Here is a 10505-nt window from a genome sequence, read left to right as displayed (position 1 = left end):
TCTAGGGACCTCCTCTGGAGGAAAAATTTACATTTTTGGATTCCTCATGGAAAATTATGAATACCCAAAAATTACTAGAAATTTTTGACAAGTTTTGGGTCACCAAAAGGGTCAAAAACACCTCAAAAATGCCCTCTCTGCCACTTTTTGGCCACATAGGAAGCAATGTTGGGAGAATTGATTTTTGGAGGGGAAAATAGGCACCAAATTCAAAAATTCCACCTGTCCTATAATGTAGACAGATAGACCTTTCGAAAAATCCAACTTGGAGGAAATTTGGTGAAGGAAAGGCCTCCAAATTTAGCTGGGAAAAAGCACTACGCATAGACAAAATGGCGCTACACACAAGATGAAAAAGTGCCAATTTTGCTAGAAAACTCTGTTTTTCACCTAGTTTTCTTTTAGTTTGAATTTTTCTCTCTTATGGTCAAATTCATGAGATGACATGATGTAAATTGATGTAATATGATGTAAAAATGATAAAAATTGACTCGATAAGGTAGATACATCAGTTGTAGGTGGTTTGGAGTTGAATGAATCAGTTTCCTAGGTTTTAGAGGCAAGCTGTTACACTGCCTATTTTTTTGTTCCTAGTTTAGATATGGTTGAAACCACCCCTGTTCTCAGGGATTCGACCCATAATGGATATCACAAGTGATTTGGAGGTCTATATCATGTGTTTTTACAGTCATTTTCAAAGGTTGGACTCTTGTGAATGCTTTCAGCATTATTGTACTTTCATTTCTGCAGTTTGGTAAGGCAATAGACCAGGGTTTGCAGCATTTTGTGGGATTCTTGTGGTAAGGTGATTTAATATTCTTTTTCATTCTATGATTCAAGTTATCATGTGTTTATGTGTGCCATCATCTCTCTCTTTTCAGCTTAACTAAATGAATCAAGTATAAAGGTGGAATTCATTGATGTTGCAGTGCTCTACCTTAGGGTTTATTTGGTTTTACATGTTTTCAATTGTTTGAAGAGGATTCCTGATATTTTCATTCCCTCTCCAACTCCTCACCAGTCTTAAAACTTTCCATTTCACTTATTTCAAAGTACTAAAGCATTTGCCTACCTCACCCCACAGAAACCTCTACAAGACTAAGTCCATTCCCCAGACCCAAAACTGCCTTTCACTTTTGATCCAGCAAACCAACATAAAACTCAATCAAACTCTTCTGAGCATATACCTAGCCTAAAATTAGTCTTTACATCAGTCATCTCAAGCTTCATTTGCTATATTTTCCTGAGATTGACAAGGAGAGAGCCCTCTCCCAACCTGGTAGGACTAGCTACCAGGTTAAGCATGGTTTGATGTTACCCTAGACCTGCCTTAATCAGCCTGAGGTAGATTTAGGCCCTAAAAGAATGATGTAATTTTCATCGGTGGTCATGGAGAAAATAAGTCACCTTTGAAGTCATAATTTATTATTAGAAGGATTTGAATGTCACCAAAAGTTGTTGGAAAAATTAAATTTGAAGAGTATAGAGTTCCTTTCAAGCCACGTATTTGTAGTGTAAATTAAGTTCATTAAGGATTCAGAGCAGTTATTTTAGGCTACAAAACTACGCTGCGAGTTGTAGTTGAAAAATTGTATTGTATGTAATATAAGTAATATTCGATATTTGATATTTTTAAATGTGCATTATGGAATGGAGATATTTTGAAGAAAATAAAGATATTTTAATGTTCTAGGCATGCACTTTAAACAAGTTCTATTTAAAGGCTCAAAATATTATACTAGAGAGCTTTTCTTTCTGTATTAAGCTTCTTGTGGTAAACTTTTTCTCATAGAGAAGGCTTATTTGCTAGATAAAATGGCCAAAATTACTAAGGTATTAGAGTTTCTCAAAACTTTGATACATTTTTTTATGTAGATTTATCCCTCTTGCTGATAAAAGCGATCTCCCTAGACCTCAGATAAATATAGTACCAAATAACTAGAAACTTCTACCTTTCCCTAGACTACGATTGACTGAAACAAACACAATTATAGAGGTCATTCACCATTTAATCATAATTCCTAATGAAGTCTCTTTTAGAGCTTTCGACCATCCACTTCTCCTTGATGCTTTAGAGATCTTCTCATCGCTTCCCATAGCTTATTTATGATGTCATGAAGGAGATGTGCATAGCCAAAAACATACACAAGATCAAAGCATCCAATAGATAGAATAAGAGATAAATGAACTAATTGAATCAATCATATATCATAAATTGATCAATATGCAATCATAATTTATGTAGGTGATCAAGGAATACCACAAATTGTATCATCAAAGACATAATTGAGAAAGAACAGTTGCCTTTATATTAATAAAATGGAGAATAGACTTACAACCTTGAAGCCTTGATGTTGCAAGTCCCTTCCCACAATATCCAACCCTCTCCTTGAATGAATAGCCTTCCAACCTTATTTATGCATCATAAGCCTACTTCAAATAGTCATTTTTGATCCTCTGGCTTGTGTTGGATTTATAGGTCATGGAGGGGAAGATTGGGATCCATTTTCCAAGGGATGGGAGCCACCAATGGTGGGATAGGGTTTCCAAAATGAGAGGGTGTAGCTCCATGATGGGAGAGATCAAGGCTGAATGGATGCTCAGTAGGCATCCATTCGAACCTTGTTAATTGAGAAAGATACAACTAACAATGCTTCTAGAATTTACTTTTTATTTTTACATGTGTTAAGTCCTCTCTGTATGCCATACTGTAAGATAGTGTGCACTTCTATGCAGTTTCTAATGGACTCTGCTGCATATGTGTAAAGATTGACTAGGGAACTGTGCAGGGAGCCAAAACAAGGTTTTGAACCATGGGATTTAGGAATTTCATTCTCTTTGGGATAATTTGATTTCTAGCCTTGTAAGGGGATGCTTTGAAACAAATTTATGGATAGTGAAAGATACAAATCGACGATCATTTGCCTAACATGACAAAATGACATGTAACAGATTGCCCCATAAAGTGCAAAGTTAGAAGAGATGTTCGATGACTGAAGCACTTTATCGTGCCAAGGTTTGGGTTAGAGATTATTGTCGGAGACTTGAAACAATCAATTAAGTGTTACAATGCAATATATAATCATCATCAAGGTAGGCATTCCCGTACTTAGAGTATAAATGTCTCAAATAACTAGTATGGAAATACATATGAAGATCCATGTCAATAGAAGACATATTATGGATGCAACGATCAATGGATCTATGTTTACAATCATGAATAATGAATAACTCCATGTAGCCTGGATGGATGAAACTAGATCTAGGATCTTGATATTCATCTCTCGATTTGTAGTACAAATTTAGCCATGTCACTGAATGTCTCATAGTCGAACATGGTAGAAACCACTTGATTACTGGTCAATGATGTGAACAGTTAACAAGTACAAGAGATACCACCAATAATTAAAATGGTTCTTAAGGTACTTCAAGAACAATCTATGATGTGTGAATAAATGTGTTGATGTTGAACACTCATAGAATCATTTGATCGAAGGTCAATGATGACAACCTATCATCGAAGGTGAGAAATATGCCATTAAGGAATGCACGGTCCAAGGCACTAAAGATTTCTAGATAAACTTCCTAGATAATGAGTTGAATTCAATAGGAAACGACCCGTCCCAGGAGGTCCTACGACACAAAACTCATGTCGAGTTTTTAAGAACAGGAGTTTGGAGTAATCAAGGACTGACTCATGGATGGTTAACATGATTGAAGACTATGAATGGTGAATTAATTTGAACTAAGGTTGGATTCTTCTTGAACATATTGGTGACACGAAATTCTGACTTGGAAACATTTGACTCAAAAAAAAATATCGGAAACCAATTGAATACTTTCAATTAGGTATGGTGAATTAGGATACTATTGACAATATTGGACCCGCCAATATGTTAAGGGATCTCCCCAGTAAGAAGTCCCAACTAGACCTCAGACCATTTGGTGTAGGAGTCCCAACAGTGGGTCGCATGGTATCGCCTTGACCACGGTTGTGCGCATAGGCAAGTAAGATGTCCATGTTGGTAGCAAGGGTGTGACATGTGCAACAAGCCAAGGAAGATGCATGAATGGTTGTAACACATGGAAAGTTGGGTGAGTGAGCCCCTTAGAAACCTGTGAAAGAACGTGGCTTGGAAGGGAAAACACGAGCGAAGATGCATCAAAAACTGGAAAGAAAGTAAGCTAACAATCCAAAGTGATGGTTAAACCAACACCACATTTCAGTAAGATTCATACATACATATACAGAAAGAGTCTATACACACATGCATAAGTAAACATATACATATATCATTATAGTAAACAAGTTAGCTAAAATACAATAACAACATATGCATGAAACGTGCTCGCTCTATTCTATTAAGAAGTGAAATTTCTAATCATACATTTCAACCATGACCAACAACTAGCCCCGATAGCAGAACATTACAATCACTCTTGCCTGCTCCTCCAAATAGATGTACTAGCTCTGCACTATGGAGAAGGTAAGCCTCGCTACAATACTCTCCAAGCTTTCTCTAAGATATTCCTGTCGAAAGCTTGGCTGACCAAAAGCCTATATAATGAATTATGAGCTACTATATATAGCAAAGGGTGGGGTGACCCTTGACATTCCCTTTTGTGACTGTTCATCTATCCTCATTACTATTCAACTACTCTATGACTGTTACATTCAACTATCCACAACTTCCACCTGACAAGACGTTACATACAATCTACACATGTACCCATGTGAGACAAACTAGAGTTGACAAATCCATGCAAGATATCACTATGACTTGGATAACTGTGGGAAGACCAACTCTTCGACATCCTCATGATGGTCGATGATGGTGAATTGATGCCAAGCTTGATAGTCTGCGATGGTGTCCATGTACTCTCTGGTGACATCTTTCTAGAAACGAACTCTTGCCTCTTTTACATCTGGGCACATTGTTTTGGCTCCTCTTTCCAACTTGTTTGATAACATGTGCATCATTGTCTTGAGTGCGACCAGACCAGCAACAAACTGATGCATGGTGTCTACACTAATTTCCAAGTCTGCACTAGTGGCTATGTGCATCAACTCTTCAAAGTACGAGTCTAGCTCTAGTCAAACTTGTGCCTTTGTCTTTGCCTCGGTGAGTGTCCCGATAGATGCGATCACATGTACGCACACAACAACATCCAATCTTTTGAATACCCATGCATGGGAAGCCTGCAAACTAATGATGAGCTACGGGGTTTCTTCATAGTTTTGGATCTCTTGACATGTTGGGAGGTCCATCACCATCAACATTTCTGGCACTAGAAGGAGGGACAGATGACAAGTCGTGTCCTCTCATCTTGTTTTGAACCTTTTAAAATCTATCATGGATACTATCACACTCACCCCTCCACGATGTTTTTCGCATGCCGAACCTCTCGACATCATGAGGGAGTTTTATGATCTCTTGTCCAAATTCACGTATGATGTTGAAGGTGAAGTGGCCCAACTTGTGCACTTATAAGACTTCTTTGCAATAGTTGACAAGGAAGATGAATGCTCTTATGAAGTGGCCAACCCGCTGCTTGCATACACACTTTGCAAATCCCCACTAGGTGGTGCTAGAGTGTGCGTATCGGGAGCATGAACTCACTTGAGTAGTTCTGTGATATCATTGAATCTACTTTCCATCATTTTGATCTAGAAACTCTTGACCAAAAACTGCTACAACGATGGAAGACTCCGTATGATTCCCCTATGGAATTTTAGGACCACTTCTGTGTATTGCAGTTTCAAGCTCCGAAAAGTTAGATGAAATTCCAGTATCTCATGGACATATTTGAGTATTGCCTTACCAAATCTGTCAATCCTAAAAAAAAGTTTAAGCCCAAGCCCCGCTCAGCATACCTCAGTGATGGGGCTGCGCAATCACAGAATGACATGGTCATTGTCACAAGTGACTGTCCACTGTCCCCTCATCAAACAGATCCACACTGTAGAGTTATGTGGGAGAATAAGCACACACATCCACTCAACTGTAACATTCTCCCAACATCACTACTCTCATTTTTCACACAGATTTGGTTCCAAATCCCATGGGTTGTCACATGTCTATTTTACCTTAACCTTCATCTTTGTATTATGTTGATCCTTTGAATTGCGGTATCTTTTGTTTTTCCATTCCAGACTCTACACTTTTTGTGAATAAGGATCAATCTATCGACGGAGTTGGTGTGTCACAACCAACCTACGATATAATCATTCATGAAGAGTATGACTGGGAGATTAAGCATCAACCCTCGACGAAGGATGACTCCCTTCTGCCTGAGCCTCCATTTTTTCCTGATGTCTTTGGTTATTTTTCCATCCATGATTGCGCATGTGTATCTCCGTCTACCGATGCACCCATTTTTGATCATTTGCAGAACACAACATAAGTCAATCCATCATCTAACAATGGAGAGGACAAATTATTCATTGAAGATCCACTTGATTTTTCATCTGTCTTTTCCAGAAACACAGATGGTGAATTTTTCCGCTTCTCATCTACCCCTCTGTTTGATTCATCAAATCATGAGGATGCCGATGAAATCATTGATTTTGTTGATCATAGCTGTTGTGATATATTTAACCCTGTATTCGATCATGATGATGATTCTGTCGAAGTTTTTTTTCGAAGCCACCTATTTATGATGATCTATCTATCAACAAAGTCATAAACCCCCAGACTGTCAAGGCACTTCAGCCTGAGCTGATGGTTATGTCAAGCCCTTATTGTCCTGAGGTTGGTTTCACTTCCGATCAGGAAATTGTTGAAACACCCAAGGCTCCTCATCACTCATCTGTATGCATTAAATACCTATCCCACACATAAGTTATGGTTCCTCCACTCGAACTACATGATCCCATCGCTCACGCATTGGAGGAATCTTACATAGCAATCACATGCACGCGACACAATTTGTCTTTGTTCCTTTTGTTTTCTTGCATGTCACAGTCAAGAGTATGTGTATGCTTAACATCTGCACGTAGTGTCATACAATATCATGGTAAGTCCACACATTGCATGTCATGCACTTGCACTCGTTTATGTTCTATTGACACATTTAAACTCGGGGTGTGTTTGTCTTCATTGTTATATCATTCATGCTTGCTGTTTCACACAACTATCTTGTTCGTGAACCATGCCTTCACCAACATGGGTTGACCAATGCATCGATGGATACATTGGAAGTATCACTTCACATGAACAGACCCATGCATCATTAGCTTAGGAGTAGGAGTAGCATTTGCTTTTGGTTTGTTTTCTTGCATGCTTGTTTGCTTCTTACTTTGTTCGTTTGTTTTCTTGCATGCTTGTTTTCTTCCAACTTTGTTTGTTTGTTTGCTTGCCTGCTTGTTTGCTTACTTTTTTTCCTTACGCATTCACTTTTTATTTTTCTTTGTTGTGTTGTTTGTTTGTTTGTTTACGTTCATAGGTTAGTTTGTCATGGAAATGTGTGTGACTCTTGAAACAAGTTGGGTAAAGTACAAGAGGACTTGTGCAGTTATCAATATTTGGTTATTTGTCGTCCTACCTTTGTATGAAGAACTTGTCATCTTTAGTCCATGATACGTTGATGGAAAATATGTACTGTTCGAAGTGAGCCTTGCTGAATGCACAATTCTTGCATGCTAACTAGTATCACCTACTCTAGTCAGTTGTTTTTGGGTTAAACCTTGTGAGCTCAGTCAAATAGAGTAAGGTAAAGAGGAAAACCTTAACAAGAACGTCAGAGGTATATATATAAAATACTTCTCTGAAGGAATAATCTCTTCTACTCTCAATAAGTCGGGATCCCTCTTCCACCTATGAAATGAATAAGTGTTATGCACAATTACGAAAAATGAAAAATGAAAAAATGAAAATGTGAAAATTTTCGAAAAAAATGAAAAATGAATAAGATGAAAGAAGAGAAAGGCTTCCTGCATAGAGAGGTGATTCAAGTAACTCCTTCGGGGTACTAACTAGGCTCTGTGATAGCAAAGCGATGCTTGTGTTCCTTTGTAACTCCATCAGGGTACTCTCCAGGCCTACTAGCAGCGGAGCAACAACAGAGATGAAACTTAAACTCAGGTGACCATAAAGCTTGTGCATCAATATACTCGTCATCTCGAATGTAAACAACTGTGTTGGCTTGGCTTGGAACGTGTGTCGATCGACCAAGATCTTAGAAGATTCTGCATCTTACAATCAAGCAAGTGTGGAAACCAAGATGAACAAAGAACTGAACAATACTTCGGAAGGTGTTAGACTTGCTTTTCACGAATAGGGTCCGTTTAGAGAGCTAGAATTCTACCAGTGTGTCACCAAGTATTGTAGTATCTACAACCACCCTACAAAATTTTGCCTTAGTTTCATTTTGGAGCCTCCCTACCAACCATCCTTAGTAGCATGTATTGCACTATCAAGTACATAAGCTTCATTGGTTTTTCAACAACTTGCCAGCTTGTGCATGATAGTTTTCTTCACTCCCCTCACAGGCTAACACTCCAAACTTGGGCTAGCTATTGGCTAAGAAGATACGTCATAAAATTGCACAATTCCGGAGGGTAACCAACCTTCCCTCCAGAAATTGTGCAAATCTGTTGGGCAGCCTACCGGGCCTAGAAACTACGCAATGCAATCAAACATCCTTCGTCGGGAAAATTGCACAATCTGGCCCAGCAGTGCAGCTCAGCCCAGAAACTGTGAAATTCTAGGAAATAGTCAACTTCTCCTCCCAAAAATTGTGCAAAAATCCCACTCAGTCAAGCAAGATGTTGCACGTGCCTTCAGGTTGACTGGTTCCACCCAAGACCTAGAAAAATTGACTTGCATGAATGGGCTACTTTCTCTCGAAATAGAAAAAAGCAACATGAAAAAAGCATCGCTAGATTTTAGGGATCTATTTTTAGCAGTTGGAGGTTACATGAAAATATCATTTTAGAAACTTCCTTCTAAGTGTCACTTTTTCCTATATTTCTGGCATGCGCGTCATGAGCCTCAAACTTATTTGTTTGACACTTCAAAGCTCATTCTTCACATCATCTTGGAGCTCTGACATACCACAGTACATCTAGGAGTCTTCAGCACATCGAGGTGAGCTATTTATGGTTAAGTCAGTTTTATTTGTATTTTGCAGCATTTTTGTCGCTTTTTGTAATTTGGCTTGTGCGAGTGTTGTCTTTTTTATTTCTCTGAACGCTTGCTTTCTTTTGCATGTATGTTAGCATGTACAAGCACTGTTTTAGTTTTAGTTTTCATCTCACTATTGTCGCATGCATGACATCATTTTGCATGAACGGTCATCGATTCGGCGACTCATATCACACACATGCATGTTTTTCCATTTTCTAAATCTTGCATTCGCTCTTTGCATGCGTGATCATTCAATCCTACTTACACTCTGTATTGCCATGCATTCACATCTTCATATGCTTTCAGTTTCCCATCGGTAGGTCTAGGCAATCTTGGCTCGGACTCTGCCTTGCCCAAACTTTGAGGGGGAAGGCTCTTCCTTCCTCTCAGAAAATTCACAAATCTAGCCAATCAATTCTCTCCAATCTTGCTTTGTACAATTCTGAGATGTAGTGTCTGCTGGCCCAGAAAATTGCACAATGCAGTCCTTGGGCCTCCATCACTTGTCAGTTGAAATTGTGCATTGCACAATCTCAACACCCGGCAAGATAGTCTGGATTACACATTGTTCCAGTAGCCAACTAGCCTCCCAATAGTCCTAATTACCTTTTGCGTAGTTCTGGCAGTCAGTCTCCCAGTCTCCCAGTGAAAATTGTGCGGTCCTTACCAACAGTTCCCCGGGTATGTTGCATGTCAGTCCTCAATTTTTCTTTGGTTTTAACTAACATATTTCTTGCCATGCATGTCACCATGTCTCTAGATATAGCAGGTGTTTGTCCATCTCTCAACAATTCAGGATCAATGGCCTCCAAGAGAGCAGGGTCAAAGGACATTGACAGAAGCACAACTAGAGAAGCAGTTGAGCGAGTGTCTATGAGTTTGCCGATATACAAAGACACCAAGTTGATCGTAGACAAAGATATCAAGTTGAAATGGCAGGAGTTCAATGATGCATTCTTAGGCACATTTGGTTAATATCTTGATGACTGCCAAATCTATCTGAACATTCACAAGTTCAGCTTGTACCGAACTGCATGCAGGTATCCTGCATTCCCATGCACGGACATGATACACTGGATCATATTGCACACCAATCACGAGATGATGGTGTTAAGAAGTGTTAGCAGGAAAGAGATTGCTACCTTCAGGGTACATGATTATCAACAGATGTACCACTTTCCAAAGCTAGTGATCACCATGGAGACACCATTTAACATACCCAACAATAATGGCAACTCCAGGGATATCTTGAATGATTGGGTGAAGGAGCCATCCAAATTTAGGATGACATCCAACTAGATTTACAAGACAAAGATACTGCAGAAGGCATATCAGTACTTGCTCATCTTTGCATGTCGTTTGTATGGCCAAGAGAGC

The sequence above is a fragment of the Pinus tabuliformis genome, chromosome 3_1, assembly GCF_031772625.1.
Source record: "Pinus tabuliformis cultivar Carrire ecotype Pingquan chromosome 3_1, CPIR1, whole genome shotgun sequence".
Taxonomy (NCBI): domain Eukaryota; kingdom Viridiplantae; phylum Streptophyta; class Pinopsida; order Pinales; family Pinaceae; genus Pinus; species Pinus tabuliformis.
Note: the sequence above shows the minus strand (reverse complement) of the source record.